At 49.8% G+C, this 23,489-nt stretch overlaps 1 protein-coding gene across 1 annotated transcript in view; it reads right to left on the bottom strand.

Moving 5' to 3' along the window:
• LOC144827922 (uncharacterized) overlaps window positions 1–8,796 on the bottom strand; it is a 171,211-nt gene extending 162,415 nt beyond the window's left edge. The window contains exon 1 of the mRNA XM_078686085.1: window positions 8,442–8,796. The gene's annotated coding sequence lies outside the window, so the exon portion shown is untranslated. The remainder of the gene's footprint in view (window positions 1–8,441) is intronic.
• Window positions 8,797–23,489: the final 14,693 nt, after the last annotated feature.

Below are 23,489 nucleotides of genomic sequence, written 5' to 3'. Positions count from 1 at the left end.
ACGTGTTACCACCACATCTCGCCGTCTGGTATTCCATGGCCCCTCCCCCAAAAATACCTTCGCCATCTCAGGCACTCAAGGCATTACCTAACAAGCCCATTGCTGACAGCCTCCCCACCCTTCACTGCCAGCCTCCTGGTTATGGGGTGTAAAGGGAAACAAGCGCTCTGCTTCTGTGTTTTGTGCACTATTTTTGATGCACTGTGTGTATTCCACAGAGCAAGAGACCTCGCCACTGCACCACAGACTGTCTGCTTGGCTATACCCCCCAAGCATGAATTTAAGTTACCCCCACGACACGACCCCCACCACGTACACCTACTGCCTTCCAAAAGTACAATACTGGAGTGTCCGACATTACTTCACGTAGCTCACCTCATGTATCTGCGGGCACTGCTGCAGGAGGGCCCATGTGCCAGCATGGGAGCTACCCAGTGGCGTAACGAACCTTGAGGGGGCCCCCCAGCAGGGTACGTGAAGGGGCCCCCTCCGGACTCAATCTACAGCTCCCCAGCAGAAGTGCAGTGCTGACGAGCCCCCCTGGATGGTGAGGGACCCCCCGCACCGCGGTTGCTGTAGGGGCCTGTGTTACGCACCTGGTGCTACCCTCAGAGACGAGCAGCATCTGTCCCTGTGACAGTCACCTGCTTCTGGAGGAAGGGGGGCCCCTTGCTGCTCCGTCCTCCAGGACACGGCGCATTGTGCTCGGGTGGAATATGTACCCTCTAGGCAGAACCACACTCTCGGAGCCCGCACATGCTTCCTGACTCTGCTAATCTTAAAACAGACAGAGGGTGTCAAACAATCTGGGCCTTTGGCAAGCTTTCTTCCCAGAAGGCATGGCGCCTGCCCATCCTCCGCTGATCACACACAGTGCTCATCTTTCTGTTTGCATCCGTAAACCCCACCCTTTCAGAATTCGTAACAGGGTGTGGTCAACTAGGCTCGCTGCATTAACCCCACCCACCCTGTTACGAACTGTGAAAGGGTGGTCTGAGCGTGGCTGAGACTGCACTCCCTGATTGACGTGAAGCCCGAAGATGCAGGGCTTCAGGCTTATGCGCCCAGGCCGAACTGTATTACATCGCCTTCAAGGGGTGGAGTTCAGCCCACGAGGCAATGGGTTTGCCCTCCGGGTAGGTCGCTTCCCCACCGCTGCAGCGCCACCTGTGCCTGTGACCCGCCTGCTCTGCTCCCTGTGTGCCAGTGTCTGCTGCCCATTTTGATTTCTGTACCCCCGTGTGACTGTCGCCCTTCTCTCCCTTGGAGCCGCTGCTTCCCAGTTTTTTCCCGCCGCTGCCTCCCGTGCAGCCCCGCCCCCTTGCCCATTCGCTGACCACCCTCCCGTCTCCCAGCTGACCCCTCCTCCCCACCTCCCTTTAAATGGCGGCCGCTGTGAGACCGCACAGCGGACGCGCGCAGAGGGTGCGCCGCTGGCGCGCCTAAGGCAAACCCGTCTGCGCCAGTACGCGCCTGGACCGAGCCCAGCGCCACAACCCCTGCCCCCCGCCGTCTCCAGGGCACCCGACTGAGGTACGACACCACCACCCTCATCGCACTCAACACAGGACGATCTGCCGCCTGCCACCGAGCCACGCCGAGGCACACCCACGGACCCTTCACCTGCCAAGCATGAAAATTCTCCTGCCTCCAAACCTGCACACCTCCCACCGAACGCAGCAACAACAACAGCCCCCTCAAGTGCATCCTCCTCAACACCCGCTCCGTCCACAAACACGCCACGAACTCTGGGAACTCCTGGATACAACAGCATCAGAAGTCGCCTTCCTCGCGGAAACCTGGATGAACGCCTCCTCGGCCCCCGACATCGCCATAGCCATCCCGGACGGCTACAAAATCACCCGGAAAGACAGCGTCAACAAAACTGGAGGAGGCATCGCCATCATCTACAAGAACACCATCAGCGTCACGACCAACGCCGAAGACACACTCACCGCCGCCGAACACCTACACTTCCAAATCCACACCGACCCCCAGACCACCCTCAGAGGAACGCTCATCTACATACCCCCGGGCCCACGGACACAATTCTGCGAAACCATCACCGACTTCATCAGCCCGCACGCCCTAACCTCACCAGAGTACATCCTCCTAGGGGACCTGAACTTCCACCTGGAGAAAAACAAAGACAACAACACCACCACCCTGCTCGACAACCTCGGACTCAAGCAACTGGACACCCCCACCCACTACGCCGGCCACACGCTCGACCCCATCTTCTCGGCCAGCAGCCACGTTGCCTTCAGCCACTCCACCGGACTACACTGGACCGACCACAGCTGCATCCATTTCACCTTCAAGAAGACCACATCCCACCACCACACGCTACAGATCTCCCGCAAATGCTGGAGCAAAATCACCACAGACCAGCTGACCACATCGTTGAGCCAGAACCCACCGGTTGACACCCCTGACACCAACAACGCAGCAGACAATCTCGCACAATGGATCACCAACTACGCAGACAACCTCGCTCCACTGAAGAAACCCCCAGGCAAGACTAGCAACAGAAAATCCTCATGGTTCACAGACACCCTCAAAATCGCAAAGAAATCGTGCCGAACCCTCGAAAAAGTCTGGCGCCACAAGCGGACATCAGAAAACATGACAGCCCTCAAGAGCGCCACCCGCGAATACCACCAGATGATCCGCACCATCAAAAAGACATCATTCAAAGAGCGGCTGGACGACAGCTCCCACAACAGCAAGGAACTCTTCAGCATCGTCAAAGAGCTCTCCAACCCCAGCGCCAGCAACAACAACATCACACCGTCGCAAGACCTCTGCAACTCCCTCGCCACATTCTTCCACCGCAAGATCACAGATATACACGACAGCTTCAGACCCCAGACCCCGCCCCCAGCCACCAAACCAACGACCCCCACCACCACCCTCAGCGCATGGACCCACATCAGCACTGAAGACACCACCCGCGTCATGAACACCATCCACTCTGGCCCCCCCTCCGACCCATGCCCTCATCACATCTTCAACAAAGCCGACACCACCATCGCACCTCACCTCCGGAACGTCATTAACAGCTCCTTCACATCAGCCACCTTCCCTGGAAGCTGGAAACACGCAGAAATCAACGCTCTTCTGAAAAAACCAACAGCGGACCCCAAAGACCTCAAGAACTTCTGCCCCATCTCTCTGCTCCCCTTCCCGGCCAAAGTCATCGAGAATACCGTCAACAAACAGCTGACTGCATTCCTCGAAGAAAACAGCTCGCTCGACCCATCCCAGTTCGGATTTCGAGCCAACCACAGCACCGAGACCGCCCTCATCACAGCCAGCGATGACATCAGGACCCTGATGGACAACGGAGAGACAGCCGCTCTCATCCTCCTGGACCTCTCGGCAGCCTTCCACACCGTCTGCCACCGCACCCTGATAACCCACCTCCACAACACTGGGATCCAAGGAAAGGCCCTGGACTGGATCACATCGTTCCTCTCCGACAGAACCCAGAGAGTCCACTTCTCCTCCTCTATCCCGCATGGCAAACAACTAAAAATGTCCCCCTCTGCGCGTTTCGATGGCCACCTCACTATCTCACTCTATAACAACGGTACTGTCATGATACAAGGCAAAGACTCCTGTCTCTCGCTCTTTGACCACCTTTTCCCCTCCTCTGTGACTGGGTTTTCCCCCAACTCCTCACCTAGCTACACCCACTACTCACTCTCTCCTCCCCTGACCCCCCCTACACACCATTAGGGTGCACCCTCGAGAATCACAGGCAGGCCCTCTTCCCTCCACCCCCCCTCCTATTCCTCCCCCTTCACAGGTTGCCCCCTCATTCTTCACTTCAGCCTTACCTTTAACTAATACGCTTCTCGCCCAAGCTACACCTTCACGATTCCCCAATCTCCTCACCTCACTCATATTCCTACCCGTCACCCCCCTTTTGAGTCCACCTCTTCTCCAACGCTCTACCCAGGCTAACCCTCCCTACGCTCAGCTTATTCCTCCATCCCCCCCTCTCCTCTTCCCCCTCCTCGCCCAGGTTTTCACCCCGATTTCCCCTCATTCTCACTGCATCTCTCTCCTCCCACCCTCACCTCCAGCTATGCTGTGCTACCCCCTTTCCCCCTTTGGTATCCCTCTCCTCTTCCCTCCCTCGGGCACAGCAGAACCACTCCCCTTCCTCAATTTCCCTTTCTCCCAACCCCCCTCTCTCGGCCAGATGCCCGTTTCCCTACAGCAACCCCCTTATCGATGACAGGACCCCTTTGACCACCTCCCCTCTTTTCCTCCCTAACCTCCCACATTCCCATGACTCCACTCAATCCTCCCCTCTCCTTCTACCATACCATCCGGATCCGTACCGATCTTCTCCTAAATTTGTCCTTAATTCCTTTCCTTCCTGCAATTCCAACAAAGACAACTCCCTCTCCGCCTCTGACGCACCTACTCCTACTCTCAACCTCCACCTTTCCCCACTCTTGAACCCCACACCCCAACTCCCCTCCTCCACCGCAACCTCTCCCTGCCTTCCCCCTCCATTTCCACCCCCTCCTGTCTCCCTACAACCACCCAACAACCCGTGCTTTTCCCTACTCTCCCTGGAAAATAAGCTAGACTCCCTGATCACCTTGATTTCCCAGCTTGTAAGTGCCATCTCACTTTTAAGCTCCAAGTTTCCCTCCTTTCCATACACCCCCATTCCTGTGGATAACCCTCACCACCCCACGAGATGCACCTCGCCCCCTCACCCCACTATAACTAAGCCCAACCCCTCATCGGCAAACGTGGTTATCTCACACAAGCCCTCGAATTCCACCCTTCTTCAACCTGCACCTCCCGATTACCCTATTGTCTACTCTATTCCGACCATCTCCTCTGTCAGAACCAAGCACCCACCTAAACCCTCCCGAGCACCCCTGTATAAGTACAACATCCCAATCACCCTGCAGAGCCCAAGTACCCCCATCACCAAAACAGTCTTGACAGAGCTGCGCTGTCTGCTCCACAATTGCAGATCATCAGTAAAACATAAACTTCAAATCTCCGATACCATCACCCTACACAAGGTTGACATGCTCTTCCTCACAGAGACCTGGTTCAACGATACCTCACACTCTATCTTTGATCTCATACTACCCACTGGCTATTCTATACTCAAGAAAGACAGAACCGACGGCGTTGGGGGAGGTGTTGCAGTCATCTTTAGAAACTCCCTTCAACTGAAGGCTCTTCCTTTCAGCTCTTTCCGCACTTTTGAAGGCCTTTCTCTTGAGCTCCAATTGCACCATCGCTCACCCCTCAGATTCCATGTCAATTACCGTCCACCGGGGAGCGACCCTTCGTTTTTGGAAGAACTCTCTGACTTCATCAGCGACCAACACTCGGAAAGTGACAATCAGACCTTTGTGGGGGGACTTCAATCTCCATTGGGGCTCACCGCAAGACTCCTCTGCGAACTCGCTTGCCACCTTCCTCTCTGCATACGATCTTATACAACACTGCACACAGTCAACACACTCTATGGGCTCAATCCTGGACCTTGTTATTTCCAAAGCAAACCGACTTTCTATCACTACCCCTATTGATGTAGACTGGTCTGACCACCTCCTCATCCCATTCTCTCTTCACCTTTCACACTCTATAACTCTTGGCCAACCTAAGAGGGCTACCTCCTGGTTCCGTGATGTTAAAAATATTGACATTGGTTCCTTCTGTGAATCATCCTTGCTATCACTACCAACGCTAGACCCGAACCTAGATGTTGACGAACTCACCTCCCAATGCCTCACAGTCCTTGCAGTCGAAATCAATAAGGTCGCTCCTCTCCAAAGCAAAAAGGTTAGGCCCACTCCGTCAGCACCTTGGTACAACAAATCCCTCTATGAAGAAAGGAAGCAGCTAAGATACCTGGAGAAACAATGGAGGCAAGCGCCCTCCACCGATAACTTAGCCACGCTTCGTTCTGCAAGATCCAAATACCATAAGAACATCTTCCTTGGGAAAGCGTCGCACTTCAGAACCCTCCTTGACTCTGCCAAAAATAGACCCAAAAAACTATTCAATCTCATCAAGATTCCTAACCACTCTCCCTCTACCTCCAAGCTGGAGGACTCTACAAAGAAAGCAACGGACTTTGCTCTATTCTTTGACAAAAAAGTGAAATCCCTTGTGGCTCAAGTCGCTCACCCTACCCCTCCTGAGGAGCGCAAATCCTTAGCCATTTGGCAGAACTTTGACCTCATCTCTGAAGATGCCCTCCTCAAATGCATCCTCGAAACTAAGCCCTCCAACCATTCTCTTGACACCATCCCCAGTGCCATTGCTATCGACTTCTATTCCCATTCACTGTCCTATTGGACCACTCTGGTCAACCTCTCCCTCTGCCAAGGCTCCCTTCCTGTCTCCTTCAAAACAGGGCAGGTCACCCCTCTGCTTAAAAAACCCTCTGCTGATGCGAATGACCTCAACAACTACCGCCCCATCACTAACCTTCCCTTTCTTGCGAAGATCACAGAAAGATGCGTAGCGAAACAACTCTCTTGTTATATCAAGGACAATGATCTTCTTGACAAATGTCAGTCCGGCTTCATCCAAAACTGCAGCACTGAAACAGCCCTATTGCAAGTGATCGATGACGCCTTGAGGATACTCGACTCGGGGGGGGGGGGGGTCCTGTCTTCTTATTCTCCTTGACCTCTCTGCAGCCTTTGACACTGTCAACCACGACACTCTCCTCAATACTCTGCAACAGAGAATGGGCATGGAGGGTAATGTGCTTAAATGGTTTTCTTCCTTCCTCTCAGATAGATCCCAAATGATCAAAATAGTGAACAGCCTTTCATCTCCTCTGGCGGTAGGTCAAGGTGTTCCTCAAGGCTCTATACTTGCACCTACTCTGTTCAACCTCAACCCCTGGGAAATCTCCTAAGTAAATATGGGATCCACTATCATCTCTACGCAGATGACACTCAAATCTACCTCAAGGTTGCCTCCACCCACGATCTCGCTATCCTTAGCTCAACTCTCGACTCCATTCAAAACTGGATGTCAACTCATCAACTGATTCTGAATCCCTCCAAAACTGAATTCCTCCTCCTCTCCTCCTCACTTTCTCACTTTCTCCTCCCCCGGTTCAATCTTGGATGGATCAGACGAATCTACTTAACAATAAGCATATCATTGTTGAAAGCGCAAAATCCCTTGGTGTCTTACTCGACAACAATCTCAATCTAATCTCTCACATCAATTCCATGGCAAAGTCTGCACGATACCAACTGCGACTTCTTTGGGGAATCCGTCGCTTTTTCCCTGAGTATGACCTTAAAACACTGGTGCAATCGCTGGTCCTCTCCAGACTGGACTACTGCAATTCTCTTCTTACTGGCCTCCCCAAATCCCACCTGTGCCCCCTGAAAATGGTCTTACACTCAGCAGCCCGTTTCATCTATGGGGCTAAAAGAAGCGACCACATCACACCGCTGCTATCCTCCCTTCGTTGGCTTCCCATCGAGGCTAGAGTTATCTACAAGACTGCCTGTATCACCCACAAAGCCTTGCACTCCTCCTCTCCTCGCTACCTGTCGAATAAACTGAAACTCTCTGGAGGCTCTAGACCATCTCGGAATGCGGAAAATCTTCTGCTTGAACCCCCCACTTTCAAGAAGGAAAGATCGATGGCCCAATCCTTTTCAGGCAACGCAGTGAGAATCTGGAACTCACTCCCGCCTCAGCTCCGGACTGCCTCCTCCTCTCAGGCCTTCAAACGGAACCTTAAAGTTCTCCTCCTCCAAAGGCACCTCCAAGTCTAACTCACACCCTTGCCTTCGTCTGAAGGAAGACCTCCCATTACTGGAAAGTCTATTGGCCAGGTTTATGGTACTTCCTCCCCAGGGTGTTCTGGTAGTTTAAATGTTTAGTAATCTCCCAATACCTGTGTATGGTACCCTTTTGGAACTTGCACACGTCACTTTTGTTTGTAACACACTGTTTGCTACCTCGCACGTTTTGTTTGTTTTAGAGACTTGCACAAGTGCCACCTTTGCCTACGTAACGTTTGTTATTATGCTGGAATGTCTGCCTTCTATTTCAGTATTATACCTCTACTTGTATTTTGTACGTTTTTGTAACCTGCACCCTTATCACTTTTTTCTCCTATATTGCACCGATTGCTACCTCATGTATTTTGGTTGCTCACTAGTGTCACTTTTGATCCATGTAACTTATTGTTTGCTTTTGTATTTTGTTCCTGTACATCATTATTGGTCCTTCTGTGATGCGCTCTGACACCTTCGGGTAAAGTCCGCGCTATATAAAATTGCATACATAAATAAATAAATAAATAAATAAATAAAGTTCCCTCCCTTCCGCTCCAAGGCCCCCACTCATAGAAACATGCATCCCCACCCCCCTTCTGACGGGGGCTCCTGGGGCATTCCAGGCCTCGCTCTCACCTCTCCAGACTTCAGTCCTCGAGTCGTGGTTCAGCTCCTCCACCTGAGGCAATGGGGGCTCCGCAGAGCACTGAGGCCCCGAGGGTCCAGGGAAGCATAGCGGAGGCCGGGGGGCTCAGAGGCAGCAGCTTAGCCTGCTCAGATGTACACGGAGGCTAAACAAGCGCTTAGAAGCCGTGTACATGAAGCAGATGAACACTGCCAGCAGGATAATTGATGCACGGGATAAGTAGGCAATGACCGGAAGTTCTAATTCCAGGCCGGACAGTCACTTTGCCTGAATTTCCTGTCCTGCAACTGGAGCAGAGACCAGAGTGGAGATAAAGAAGGGAATGAACGAGATGCTTACACTCTATGCATTATCCCGCTTAAAGATGGCCGCCCCCGCAGGCCTTTAGGATTCAGATCCTGCCATTGAAAGCTTCTCCCGGCGCCATCTTGGAACGGGACAGGTCTCCCTTACAGTGAAAGAAGACAAGCCCTGCAGATAAAGGAACACAGCGCTGCGTCAGTATCTGCTGCCTGCTCAGTTCTCACCTTCCATATCCAGCTGCACCTCCCTCGGGCCCCTGCCTCTCTTCGCCCCAGGGGCTAATGCTGGGGTGCTTGTTGCACCCCTCACTGCACATGGGCAATGGGCAGAGACAGTTTTATGAGGACAGGAACAGATGCATCAGAGAGCTCTAAGGACGAGAAGGCAGAAATAAATAATTTCAGAATACACATTTTGACTTTAAGTACATTGTAATTTAAGTTTCGGTGTTTTAACCTCATTAATGCAGATGAATGCCAACGTTAATTCGAAGTTGCATATTGCCAAGGCACTTTGTTTTGTTAACTTCTTAAAATAGGTTTTAAAACATGTGAGCAATAGATTGTCATTTTGACAATAGACCCCATCAACATGCAAAGAGAGGAACACAATAATTTCAAGTTATCTAGTCAGGCACATGAGGAGAAACCCTAATAAATTACGTAATTCGCATTCGAGCAACAGTGAACATTCAACAGTGAACATTAGGTATTAAATTGTCTTGGAAAAATAGACAACCTTCAAACTAAACTACTAACTATGTGCAACACAACCAGTCTTGCTTACGTCAAGAGGAAGAAAAACGTGCCTGAGTTAGAAATATTTTACCCGTATAAATGTAAATGCCAGCATTTGTAAAGCGCACAGCTACCTCCGGAGAGGTGTCCCGGCGCTGGGGGCCATCGGGAAGATTAAGAAAGCTATTGTCCAGAGTCACATGGTGGTGGGCTAACCTGCCGCCAGGGATCGAACCGTGAACCCTGTGGTCTGGAGTCGGGCCTCTGCGCCACACCTCTTCCAGAGTTTGTTGGGTGCCAAATTGAGACTGATGGGACGGGAGTGCCCCCTGCGTGGCAAACAGATGTGTTACCCTCACCATCCTAAAGTACCCAAGTGTACCTAAAATTGGTATCTTGACTTATATTTTGGTCCTGGTGTCCTGCTAATCTAGCTTGTGTGTTGAAACCTAGGCTTGTCTCTGATAGTAAGGATTCCAGGACCTGTTCTGTGACTTGGAGGTATGCCCTCAGAGTCAGCAGTGGACTGGGTGTACCACATTGAATGATGATGGTGCCGTCACACCGACTTTTTTTTTCTTTGCGCAGCTGATGGACTCGGAGCTGTGGTGACACTCAACGGGCTGTGGTGCTCCCGCTGGACCTAGTCGTGAAGCTAATCCTCTACAGATAGCAATTTAAGTGCACATGTGAAGCCCATTTCTCCCCACAATAAGGACAGACATTGGACTGTTGCAAGGTGCCCACTAGAATAGTGGACATCATATACCAGGCCTACCTCTCACATCCGCATCCTCTGCAAGACCTTCAAATGGATCCCCCCCGAGGGAAGGAAGACAGTCTCCCACACACTCATCACCAGCAGGCTGGATTACGGAAACACCCTTTACGCTGGCATCAACATGCCTTTACTCCGCAAGCTCCAGACGATACAGAACACTGCCGCCGGACTCGTCCTCAGTATCCCTCGACATGAACACATCAGCCAACACCTGCGCAAGCTCCACTTGCTCCCCGTCGAAAAAGGAGTCACCTTCAAGATACTCATCCACGCCTACAAATGCCTACACAACACCAGACCCAAATACCTCAAAAACAGAATCACCGTCCACGTACCTAAAAGAAACCTCTGTTCTGCCAACCTCCTCGCTGAAACCACGCATCCGCAGAGCCAGAACAGGAGGAAGATCCTTCTCCCACATTGAGGCCAAGACCTGGAACAAGCTCTCCACCGACATCAGACGTTTCCCTTCCGTGAACACCTTCAGGAAGGCCCTGAAGACCTGGCTCTTCAACTGATAGGGAACTGCTGACTCCCCCCAGCGCCTCGAGACCCTCACGGGTGAGTAGTGCGCTTATAATTCCCCTGATTGATTGATTGATTGATTGAAGTCCATTTAGCATACTGCTCTTTGCCTTAAGGAAATTAGAACACCCACCACTAATGAGCAAGTCTCAGAGATCATTGACAAGGACCATGAATCCTTACTGGAAGGTACCATTTGCAAAGTCAACCATAATAACAAAAGTGCATACCAATCTGGGGAACTGGAAGGGAGTAAAATCAAGTGTTACTGATGCGGCAGCAGCAATCACCTAGCCAACAGCCCTAAATGCCAGGCAATATTAGCCATTTGTAGGAAATGCAAAATGAAAGGCCATCTAGCTAGGGTTTGCAGGAACAACTAAGAAAAGTGAAGGAATTAAAAATGATGACCAGGAGGGAAGATTTTCTTCTGTCAAGAATATAATACTACAGGTGATGGACGGTCAAACATGTCATAAAATAATTACCCTGAATGTGACATAATGTTAGATGATAAGCCCGTTAAAATGTTTGCCGATTCATGCTCGCCCTTCACTTTAATACATTTCTCAGACTACAAATCTATAACTCCAACATTCAGGGACAATTTAATTTCCGCAGACTTTTCCCCCAGTGGGTACACCAAGCACCCATTCCCCTCAAGGGAATGGTTAAAGCCCTCATTACTTTTAAAGATCGTTCCACTGTTGGGATATTGTACATTGTTGAAGAAGGTTCCAATTTCATGGGATGGCAACATCAAAAGGAATTAGGGATTAATTTGGATCCTAATAACCTAAAGCAAGTCTACACTGTTAATGAATAGTGTAGATGGAACTATTTGAAATCAGTTTCCTGAGGTTTTCTCAAAGGAGTTAAGGTTGCTTAAGAACTATCTACATAAAATCAAGCTGAAATCCAATGCAGTACCAGTAGTGCATAAAACCAGACCCATACCTCATCTTATGTGGGGCCCCTTACAAAAATAAATTATGAGACTTAAGGAATTGGGCAGTATTCAAAATATTGATTGTTCTGACTTGGTGGCTCCCATCGTGATAGCGAAAAAAACCAAGGAGATAAAATCGGATTATTTGTCGACCTACTTGATCTCACCAACATATGGGTGGAGAGACACCCTTTATCTTAGGTAAACAGCCATGACAACGCTGGTTTTACCCCGCGCTGCCATTACGACGCTGCCATCACAACGCAAGTCGTTACAACGACTTGCGCTGGAGGGCGCTCTTGGTAAAGGAATAGTTTTATTTTCTATTCCAAAACCTTCCTTACTGTTACGTGGGCTGGAGTTGGAATAGAAAATTAAACTATTCCACAATCCAGCGCCTACAGCGCAAGTCGTTGTAACGACTTGCGTTGTAATGGATGCGTCGTAATGGCAGCGCGGGGTAAAGCCCGCATTGTCAGGACATACATCCTTATCTCGTATTCACAAGATGTTGAGCACAATGGGGGAGGCCAATTGTTTCAGTCTGTTGGATTTATCCATGGCTTACCATCAGGTGGAGCTCCATTCTGAGTCAAGTTGGTTAGCAGCGTTCACCACACCCATGGGCATGTTTCTGTTCCACAGAATGCCGTTTGGACTTGCGGCAGCGGTATTTAAAAAAATAATGTAACAAATATTGGACGGAAAACCTAAAATAATGTGCTTCCAGGATGATGTTCATATATATGGGGGCCATTGTGGAGGAACACAACATGATTTTGAGGAAGGTATTTTAAAGATGCAGGTCTGACACTTAAAAAGATAAGTATAAAATAGGTGTCAAATCCGTAGAGTATTTAGGGCATATGATTTCTAAACACGGGTTCATACCCAAAATGTGCCTACTGGAAGCAGTCAAAGATGCTCCTGCCCCAGAGTCAAAGGATAATATTAAATCGCTCCTGGGTCTCGCTGAATACATGAGTAAATATGTCAAAAATTTGCAGATTTAACCAGCACGCTTAGGGAGCTTTTCAATGGCTTTGCATACACCAAGTCGCATTCGAGAGCATCAAAAAGCTATTTTGTCTTCCCCATACCTGTGCAACTTGAACCCTTGCAGGAAAACAATATTAACCGCCGACGCAAGCAATGAAGGATTAGGGGACACCCTATCTCAATTAATTGACAGTAAGGAGAGAATTGTAGCCTTTGCCTGGCGCACCCTTACCAGACCTGAAGCTAATTACTCACTGGTTGAAAGAGAGGCGCTTGCTTGTTTCTGGGCCGTGAAACATTTCAAGTTTTTCCCATGGGATCTTCAATTCCATATTTGCACAGACCATAAACCTGTGACATACATGTTCAGCCCCAAAGGTACTTTAAACAGCACCCCACGCATCACCTGTTGGGTTTTAGGGTTGGAAAACATTTGCTTCAAAATGGAATATGTTCCTGATAATCTCAACAAAGCAGCTGCTTTCTTATTGCTTGATCCTCTGAGTGAAGAGGAACAGTATTACATCACACAATATCCCTTCTTAAAGATCCACTCATCAGATATAACATCGGAGGAATGGGAAGAATACCCTGCAAATAATATAACCTTTGATCAACTTAAGACATATATTTGGTTGGGTTGGGCCAAATGCTACAAAGAAGTTTTTGAAGGGACCAAGGGTTTCCGGGAAGTCCGTCACAAGATCAACCTAAACCAGAACTATTTATTCAGGAGCGTCAAAATAATACCACCTGAAGGTATAAGAGAGAAGGTGATTGATCTCGTCCATGAAGGTCACCTTGGGAGAAGTTTGACTAAAGCGCGGCTAAGAGAACGATATTGGTTTCCCAGCATGGATTTGTTAGTGGAATCAAAGGTAAAAAACTGTCTAGTCTGTGCCAATAGTGAAAAAATCCAAGGTTGTTTGCAAAGTTCCCTAATCCCCTGTGTCTGTTCCAGAAAGCCCTGGCAAAAACTTGCTCTGGACATAATAGGCCCCATTAATTGTAAAGGTGTACCAAAATGCTTTGCATTTGTCTTAGTCTATTACCAGTCCCACTGGGTTGTCACTAGGATGGTAAACCTGATCACTACAGATCACCTTATTGCTTTCCTGATTGATACATTTACTACAGAAGGCATTCCATCCATCCTTATCACAGATAATGGGGCGCAATTTACTTCCACTCTCATGACTGAACTTCTTCCTAAATTAGCCATTAACCACCTTAAAACAGCCTTGTACTGTCCTAGGGCTAATGGTCTTGTTGAAAGAGTTAACAGAATGATCAGAGATTGTATACAACTAGCTTTTGTTAATCACCTTCCTGTTTAGCGGGCCATAGAGGACATGCTCTGGGCATACCATACTATCCCTAACCAGGCCCCTAGCATATCCCTATTTTCCTCACTCAAAAGAAGGAAGCCTTGTGCTAAATATTTCCCTAATTGGATTGGGGTGGTGGAAAGGTGGAATACAATTCGGGTGACATACGGAATAAGATCACTTCCCATCAAAATGATTATAAAGTGTCCTATGACTTCAAACACAGTGCCAAGAAACGGGATTGGGAGGTGGGTGACCATGTATATGTCAAAAAACCTGATGGGAACTCCTAGGGTGCCTCTAAAATCTTGGGACCTATGCGGATTATCAAAATCAAACACAATGTGACAGTCATGGACAATGGGCAAAAGTGGAGTATGGACAGATTAGCCAAGGAATATTCCCCATTATATAATAACTCCAATTTTGCACCTGCCACACCAGAACTTCAGCATGATCTTTCTACCAAGGACACCAAAAGACTCAGGTCCTCACACAAGTGGCATGATTATCATATATGAAAGTATTTCTTCCCTTGTTTCCATTTATATAGGTGGGAATATGTGTGGTATTTATTAACTTTATTCTTTCTTTTTCTATTTGTGCTATTTTACTTCCCCGTGGTATGTTCCCCTTTCCTTTCCCCTATTTCCAATATGGTACATTCCAACCGTTCTGGCCGGAGTTAACTATAGAATGTTGGGGTCACCTCGTGTGAGGCCAGTTGTGAGGTGCTGGTGTGGCAGAGAGAGGAGAACGTAAAAAAGACGCTTTCACTTACCTTATGTTTCCAGTGAACTTTTTAATACTTATTCTCTATGGATAGTGATTTAGGTACATATGTGAAACCCATTTCTCCCCACAATAAGGACAGACAGGGAAGATTTTAGTTCTTTTAGGGTTTTATTAAAAGATTAATCATAATTCAGAAAATCACTTAGTATTGGCAAGCACAAAATTCAATATGCAAGGTTCAACTGGGTTACAGAGTTTTTAAAGAACTTTATAAAGTTCAGAATAGCAAAGCACAGGCTAAATGCTTAAATCAGCGAGAAACTGATATGGATCCCCCTCCTAAGGTTAATTGGCAAATGGCTCCTAAAGTTACAAAATCTCAGCTTTTTTTTAATTGTAAGCTAAACAATAAAACTACTCATACACAGAGCTTTACCTGTGGTTGCCATTAGAGCAACCAATCAGGGTAAAGCTCAATTAAACACAGTGACACAGCATGCTGCAGGTTTCTCCAATGACTTGCTGGTTTTGGATTCCACATACCACCTTTACAAAGGGCAAACTGAATAAATGTTTTGTAATGCTAGCAAGTCAGCTACAGGTCTACTTGAGTCGGGTACACACATTCCATTTAGTAGTGGAAACAGTTGCACATTATTTTGCTGTGCCGGCAAAAATATGAGAGAAATCACACGGCACACTCTGTGGGCAATTAGACATCATATTTTAAGATGGCAATTAAGGCCTATTCTAACTAAGTTAGCTAGAGCTTAAATTTCTTATGTTTGCAAAACATTATTAAAAACAAGTTAGCAATTCTCCCCTCTGATGATTCACTTGAAACATCATAATTACCCTAATTATTTCTAATCTACAAGGCATTAGTCATCAGTTTCTGCTTCTTGTGTTGAGTCTTCCAGCACTTTCAATTTCACTCAAGCATGGTTTTGAATGTCCTCCAACTCAACCTGTGCCCTCTTTCTCTTTCTTCTGCTCATTTCTGAGATTTCTTTTCATAACAATAGACCCACCCTTGTTATCATGCATTCAAGCCCTTCAGTGAAACAAAGAACACAGGCTACTAATGATGCAATCATTAATAATATGGCTAGTACACTACCTCCAAGCCATGCTCTACCAGTGGACTTGGCAACTGCAACTATTTCTTCCCCGGCCCTTCTAAATCCTTAAGTTCCCTAGTTATATTAATAATATTGTTAATCTGGTTACTCCCTCCTGGGGATGTAATAGCCCTCGAAGCAGTGACAGATGCCACCTTTTTTTGCGAGTATCATATCTACAGCTAAGTGATTTTTTTTTAACTTCAAATCATTTTTATTGAGGAAATAAGGAAAACAAGAAAAAAGAATACAGTACAATAAGGCTTCAATTACATAGATTGATTCAAATGCGTTGTTAGACGAAACTTACACAAAACTGAAATGAAAATAAAAGAATGTACAGACACATGACAATCCAAGCCATTAGTACTTCAAGCTATTAGCAATAAGGTCAGGTGCAGGGCTCCGCAGCCGAAGGACCAGTAATGGCCGTATACAGCATGAAGTGTTCCGTCACGGGGGGTCAAAGTGGAAGGACGATATATCGAGTGATTTCCAAAGTCTCTTATTGGGAGGTCGACAGGCAGCAGATTGTAACACCGGATTATCTGCTCCTCTCAGGAAGGAGAGCCATTCTTGCCAGATTTTAAAGCTGACTTCTGATGTGTTTTTCCACTTGCATAGAATCACCTTACACGCCAGCGTTAGCATTAAGTCCAAAAGTTGGCGATCATGTGTGTTTGGTAACTGCGGCTCTAGTGCACCTAATATGACGTATACAAAGTCCCTCAGAGGATTAATGTTGAAAACATGGTGTATACAATCAAAGATCTTCCCCCAGAAGATCTGTAACAGAGGGCAATGAAAGAACATATGGGAAAAATCACCAATCCCTGTCTGGCAATTCCAACAAGTGGGTGTATCTCTCAAGTGGCACTTAAAAAGTTTATTTGTGGGGGCGTGGCTAACAGCCGAGAATGGCGGCTGTGTGAAGCGGGAGCTCCCTAAGGCAACTCGGCCTTTGAAAAATCCGGCATACTTATCCGTCTAATTCCCTACCCGAAGGAGCGGAACCAGGGTCTGGCGACAGAGCGGCATCGCCCGGTCCTGCCCCGGCGCTCATCCGAGGCCGAGAACAGTGTCATTTTGCCTCGGCATCGCTGGGCCCACAGCCGGAGTGCAACACCGGCCTCTGGTGCTTCTCCGACCCCGGCGGAAGTGAGGGCTGACCGGGCGGCTCCGTGGACATCCTCCGCTCCCCCCGAGTGAAGTATCATCAGGGACGACCCAGCATCGCAAGTGACTGGGGGGGGCTCCTGCGTTGCCACCGATGCACAGGCCAGCGGAATAACACACCAAAGCCCGAAGTAAGAGCCGGAACATCGCGAAGGACGGGAAGCCGCGCCCGCGACCGGGCGGAGAGTGACGCCCTGCAAGACAGTGGGCCCGCATCGGGGAAGGCGAGATTACCTCGGGGCACTTCAAGAAAAAGGTGGCACTGCAGTGCTGGACACAGGAAGGGCCCCCCTCACCCAGGCTGAGACATACCCGGCCACACCTGTAAAGCTAAACACCGGGGCTGCCTGCGAGTCCCCCCAGGGTTCCATCAAAAGCAGAGGCGGCGAGGAGGATTCTTAAAAGCCAGCAGAGACAGTATCGCTCGCGGGGGTGGTGCCGGTCCAGGTCGGGCGGCAACATTGTGAGAAGCGCCCCGGACAGTAAGTACCCCACGGAGCCAGCGCTTACCACAGAGCCGCGAGGGACCGCTGGACCTGACACCTCCGGCGGCAGAAGGATCGAGCCTGCACCGGTACATGTGGAGCGCACTGGAGTGGGGAGAGGCAGATAGGCGGTCACTGCCAGGGAACGCGTGCAGCCCTGACACAGCGCGACGCAACGAATATCTGCATACAGTGGCACTGTAGACAACACACACTCAGGAAAGCCATATAGGCTATTGGCGGCCATAACTCACGAGGCCCCATGCCATAGCCGTTCTGCACAACCGGTGGAGGGGCGGCGGAAAACGGTGAGAGAAGCAATAAGTCACTATCCATGGCGAATACAGGATAAGGAGTGAAAAGAGGCCCCTGTGAACGGGGCGCAGAGATATCCGTAGCAGAGGCCCCTCTCGACAGCTGGGTGCACGACGACCTACCCCCCCCCCCGCAGCACGAAGAGCAGGTAAAGCCGCCAGTGGAAGGGTGGACAAGGCGATTGCTGGCACAGGGACAGTTATCAGAAAGCCGCGAATCATGGCGGGCAGGGGACCAAGGAGTGGATTGACGCAAGCCAAATTAGAAAAATTTGCCTATGGTCAACAGGGGCAGTCGCAAATGAATGGCCGGAACTCCACGGGCGCAAATCAGGAAGTGGACGGTACCAAGAAAGTCACGCTCGAAGACATCATGAAAACCCTCTCCGAAGTGCGTACGACTGTGGGCTCCATTTCCTCTGAAGTGACTCTGTTGCGAGCCGATTTTCAAAAAATGACGGAAAGAGTGGCACAGGTGGAGGTGGTTACGAAATCTCTTGTTGAGGACACTTCGGACCTCCAACTAGCTATGGAGCGTATGGACAAGATCACTCGACAACTGCAGGACAAGCTGGACGACCAAGAAGGGCGTTCCCGGAGAAATAATGTACGCATCCTTGGCCTTCCAGAGACAGAAGGGAAAAGAGCGATGGACCTCTACGTAGAAGATCTCATCAAAAATAAACTACAGCCTAAAGGACTATCGCACTTCTTCTCAGTGGAAAGGGCCCACAGGGTGCCCGGAGGCGAACCCAAACCGGGAGCGGCGCCAAGGCCAGTGCTGGCTAGACTGTTTAATTTTAGAGACAGGGATGCGATTCTGCAAGCGGCAAGAGTCTCACAGCCCATTAAACTCCAGAACTCGACCTTGGCTTTCTTTCCAGATTACACGGCGGAAGTAGCCAGACGCCGGAAATCCTTTACCGAGGTGAAGAAGGCGCTGCGGGACAGAGAACTGCCATATTCAATGTTGTTCCCTGCCAAATTGCGGATTGTAGCAGACGGGAAGACATGGTTCTTCGACAAGCCGGAGGTGGCACAAGAATGGCTTGACGGCTGGAAAAAGGTGGGCCGACCTCGCCGGCCGCACAGGGATCGGTTGAACCATCGTAACGGAGACCAAGCAGAAAAGCAGACCGATCAATCGGCACAGCGTGAGAACTCAGTGGGAGCAGAATCCAACGTGGAACAAAAGCTACTTGACTCTGGTCAACCGAGCCATGGCTGAAGTTGGACCATGGGAGGGAGGGGCCGGATATGGGCGATGGACCTGGACCTGGTGAAGCGAAGTAAGGTGGGCAGAGCCGGTGCCTACAGGGGACTCACCAACCCCCACAAGCAAGTAAAATAGTTTGGGATGGGTTAAAGCACTCTGCACAGTTGGGGAAGCGGGCGGGGGTATGTCCGTGGCGCAGGGGAGCAGGGAGGGGGGTTGGGCGGGGAGTTACACAGTTATTGTTATTGTTAGCAGTCATCACTCACACGACAGGGTACACTACCACGCAGGGCGCTAAGCAATTACCTCACGCCATACCGAAGCGATGGAACCACAGTAAGTCCTCACTAGGACCGTTAGAAGTGAAGACCGCCCCCCACACCGTGCGTTGCATGCATGGACTGGGCAACATGCTTCTTCTACGCCTCCACATTGCACACTCCATGTATTTTACGATCGTTGCTATGACACACAGAGCACTACACAGGCGATCCAATGTCCCAACGACTACACACTGAACCCGCTGAGGGTGCCCGTGCGACCCTTGCAGTGCCCCCCCTGCGACTACTTACTTGGAACGTCAGAGGGTTGGGAGATAAAATAAAACGAGGGTTAGTACTGCAGGCAATCAAGCGCCAAGGCCCTGACCTTATCCTACTTCAGGAGACGCACCTCACGGGACCAGCATGTCAGGCACTTGACAGACGTGGTTATGTCATGGCGACACATGCAGAGTTCACGTCTGGCTCCCGAGGGGTAGGGATACTAATGAAAAAAACGTCACCCTTTATGGTACTACACCGCAAAACGGACGACCAGGGTCGTTTCGCAGCACTGCATGGGCAATGGGAGGGGAGCCCCTCAACGTAGTGTCGGTTTACATTCCCCCGGCACTCCACTCTGTGGCATTACCTGCACTAGGCAGCTTCCTATTGGACCTCCCAGATGGGGACACGATCATAGGGGGTGACCTCAATGCTATAATGGATCCCACACTAGACACATTCCCCACTAGAGAACGCCATAGAGGGACTCCAACTCTCCCAGGATTCCTAGAAGCAATGGGTATTACGGACGTGTGGCGTCACCTGCACCCCACGGAGACACAATACACATACTACTCCGCCGTGCACAATAGCTTAACTCGCATTGATTATTTTCTGTTTTTGGGGGCGGGAGTGGGGAAGTTAGACAAAATTGACATCCTACCCAGAGGGATCTCGGATCACTCACCAGTGTCTCTGTCACTCACTACAAACGAAAAGAGGCGTACGAGAATTTATCCAATCTACCCGAACTACCTCACCATCCCGAAAGTCAGGAAGGAACTTCAGTTAGTGACCACACGATATTTTGAAGAAAACACGGGGTCGGTGTCCTCTCCCTCGGTACTCTGGGAGGCGTACAAAACGGTCCTGAGGGGGGGGAGCAATGGCAGCAATAACGGGACACAAAAGGGAATGCAGGAGGGACCTCACAGGGCTAGAACTGGCACTCCACGCCGCGAACGTCGCCCATATGGCATACCCCTCACCGGACACGGCACACGCACTACAGTTAAGGCAGCAACAACACCGAGCCCATCTCACGGTGACAGTCCAGGGCCATATCACAGATACAACCAACAGGGTTTACGATGTTGGAGACAAAGCTGGGAAAATGCTAGCTTGGTTAGACAAGAGGGGGGGGGAGGTGCTAAAGGTATACCACGACTATACTCACACGATGGTCAATTACACACGCACCCAGAAGACATCGTGAACGCCTTGGCGCGCCACTTTCAAGACATATACACCCCTGAGCGAGAGGTTACTGCTCGAGAGGCAGCACTCGCACTCGACAACATTGACATCCCCAAACTCACTCCAGAGGCGATACAAGATTTAGAACTAGACCCGACAGAAGATGAAATTCAACTTGCGATTCAGGCGCTGCACTCAGGTAAAGCACTAGGCCCTAATGGCATACCGTTAGAGTGGTATAAATCACGGGCGGAAACACTGAGTAAACCGCTGCGGAAAATGTATATGGAATGCCGGGACAAGGCCATACTGCCTTTGGACCAGCGCACGGCCACGATAGTGGCTATTCCGAAGCCGGGCAAGCCTCCATCCCAATGCTCCTCTTACCGCCCCATTTCCCTGATTAATGTGGAGGCTAAGGTACTAGCGAAACTGCTGGCCACCCGTTTAATTCAGCACCTGCAGTCGCTGATACACCCTGACCAGTCAGGCTTTATGCCTCACAGAAGTACGGCTCTGAATCTCAGGCGACTCCATGGGGTGCTGGCGCGAGCGCACCTTCTCCAAGAAAAAGCAGCTGTTCTCTCCCTTGATGCCAAAATGGCTTTTGATCTGGTGGAATGGGAATATCTGTTTGCAGTGTTAAGACGTATGGATTTTGGCCCGAACTTTATAGCCTGGGTGAGGCTACTTTACACTCAGCCGGTGGCACAAGTAGTAGCGAACGGCCACATCTCGCAGACGTTCCCACTGGGTAGAGGGACTAGGCAGTGATGCCCGCTATCGCCCTTGCTCTTCGCTCTGGTGTTAGAACCACTGGCAAACCTAATCAGAACTACACCATTGATAAAGGGGATCACATGGGAAGATGGATGGGAAGATAGACTGTCCCTTTATGCAGATGACATGCTGATATACATGGTAGAGCCTGAAAGCGGAATCCCAGCGCTACTGGATCTATGCAACAAACAAGGTAAAGCGTCAGGGTACACCCTGAACTGGTCCAAATCGGTGGTTTACACACTACACGGTCCGGACCTGGTGCTGGAAGAGAACTGCCCCCTGAAGTTAACTCGAAACTCCTTTAAATACCTAGGCATTGTTATTGCGAACAGCGCTGCTGACTTCTTCGAAAAGAACTTGAAGCCACCCATGGACCGCCTGCGAGCGGATGTCAAGCATTGGGCCGCCTTGCCGCTGACTCTCCTAGGGCGCGCAGCACTCTATAAAATGATGGCACTCCCCAGGTTCCTCTATGTGTTAGAGAACACCCCATATCTGGTGGAACCGAAATACTTCAAACAAATCGCAGCACTAGTCTCAAACCTACTCTGGAGCAATGGCCCGGCGCGTATAGCTTACGACAAATTGACGAGAAGCTGGTATGAAGGAGGCATAGCTCTGCCTAACATACAGCTATATTACTGGGCAACACATCTCAAAACGATAAACCAATGGATACATGCTCCGAGGACTGACCCAGCATACAAGGCTGACTGGTCACAACTGGGGACGGACTGCATGCTCGCAGTACTCTATAACAAGCCGCAGGTACGGAGACTGCTAGGCCCGACGCACCATACTGTGACTCTGTGGCACGTTGCACAAAAACGACTAGGCTGGCAAGGCAAACTCACCAAGCAGACACCGCTATGGGACGTAAGAGCACTGGGGTCCCTACGATCCTGCAAGGGGTTCGCACAGTGGGATTGTATAGGAATCTCCACGATCGGAGACTTATGGGACAAGGGCACGGTGATTGAGTTTGCACACCTACAACGACAATATAATTTGAGCCCGACCGAGACATTTAGATATGTGCAGATAAGACACGCACTGCTTCAGGCGATACCGGCAGGAACAGATATACCAGAATCCTCACCACTAGAGGACAGACTTTTAACTGACTTCATGCCTCAGAGCGCTACTTCCCTCACATATAAAAAATTGATCAATAACCTGGGAGACCCAACAGAAAAGCTAAAAGAGGGGTGGGTAAGGGAACTGGGGGAAGTTGCTGAATCAGAATGGAATGAAGCACTGGCCTCACCGAAAGAGGTCGGCATCTCAGCAAAATTCAAATTGGTGCAACTGAAAATCTTACACCGTGTTTATTACACTAGGACCCTACTCCACAGAATACATCGGGCGCCACATCCCTTCTGTCTCCGGGGGTGCGGGGAAGAGGGGACACTGTATCACACACTTTGGGACTGCGCGCACATACAGGAATTCTGGAGACAGGTTATGCGCACCATTTCGCAAACGCTTAAGGTTTCAATTCTACCAGAACCTCAAAAATGCTTGTTAAATATTTGGGACCCTAACGACCTGAATAGGCATGGATTGATCTGGGCTACCCTGGCCGTGATGGTGGCTAAGCAAGACATTGCGCAAAAATGGGGAGCACCAGATTTGCCTACTGTTTGTAGATGGGGTAACAACATGGACAAGCTGATGATTACAGAAAGGGCAGTCTACGTAACGAGGGCTTGCCCCCGCAAATGCAATAAGATATGGACAGCGTGGAACACTTATAGAGGGGACATCTGTGAACCGCTACCAGAGGAAGAGGACCTGGACTCTGAGGGGGAAGACGAATAGAGGGTGGGGAGGCGATTCATACA

The sequence above is a fragment of the Lissotriton helveticus genome, chromosome 4_1 (assembly GCF_964261635.1).
Source record: "Lissotriton helveticus chromosome 4_1, aLisHel1.1, whole genome shotgun sequence".
Classification (NCBI taxonomy): Eukaryota; Metazoa; Chordata; class Amphibia; order Caudata; family Salamandridae; genus Lissotriton; species Lissotriton helveticus.
The sequence above is the reverse complement of the archived record's forward strand: the minus strand, read 5'-3'. Positions and strand labels throughout refer to the sequence as shown.